Source organism: Myotis davidii, unplaced genomic scaffold (genome assembly GCF_000327345.1).
Source record: "Myotis davidii unplaced genomic scaffold, ASM32734v1 scaffold3642, whole genome shotgun sequence".
NCBI classification, from domain to species: Eukaryota; Metazoa; Chordata; class Mammalia; order Chiroptera; family Vespertilionidae; genus Myotis; species Myotis davidii.
In genome coordinates, this window is record NW_006293113.1 from 29,409 (window position 1) to 30,071 (window position 663).

Below are 663 nucleotides of genomic sequence, written 5' to 3' on the forward strand. Positions count from 1 at the left end.
TACCCCCAAATGTGTCCCCCCGGGACCTGATCGCTCCCAACTGCCCCCACCAGCCTGATCGCTCCCAATTGCCCCCACCAGCCTGCTCGCCCCCAACTTCCCCTCTGCCAGTGTGATAGGATCCAACTGCCCCCCACTGTTGGCCTGCTCGCCCCCAACTGTCCCTCCCCTGCCGGCCTGATCACACCCAACTGCCCTCCCCTCCTGGCCTGATCATCCCTAAACCACCTCTGCCTCTGTGCCACCACCATGGCTTTGCCTGGAAGGACGTCAGGAAGGTCTCCTGGTCTAATTAGCATATTACCCTTTTATTAGTATAGATACTTACGCACACATGTATGACAACACATGATTCAGAAGTGGCTGCGACGCAGAGCCATGCAGTTTGCAATCCACGCTGGCTGCTCTGGCGGCACATTTTCCCTCCCCCCTCCCCAGCAATTTCAGAGACGGAGCCGGCATCTTATCTCCTGCAAGAATCTTCATTAGCATTCCACTGTCAAGCGTCTCCTGGCCTTGTAATCTAGAACGTTCCTGACCCTCTCGCTTTTAGCGAGAAACACGGGGCAGCTCTGATCGATCATCAGCTAACAAGCCCCCGGGGACTTGTTATCCGGGGGAAACAAGAAGGGGGAGGGGTGAGGGCACACAGCCCGCACCCCC

The 663-nt window shown here is 57.5% G+C and overlaps 1 protein-coding gene across 1 annotated transcript in view; it reads right to left on the reverse strand.

The window, feature by feature from the left end:
- PUDP (pseudouridine 5'-phosphatase) overlaps positions 1–663 on the reverse strand; it is a gene marked incomplete at its 3' end in the record, with an annotated part of 21,539 nt that overhangs the window by 13,057 nt on the left and 7,819 nt on the right. The gene's annotated exons all lie outside the window — the stretch shown is intronic.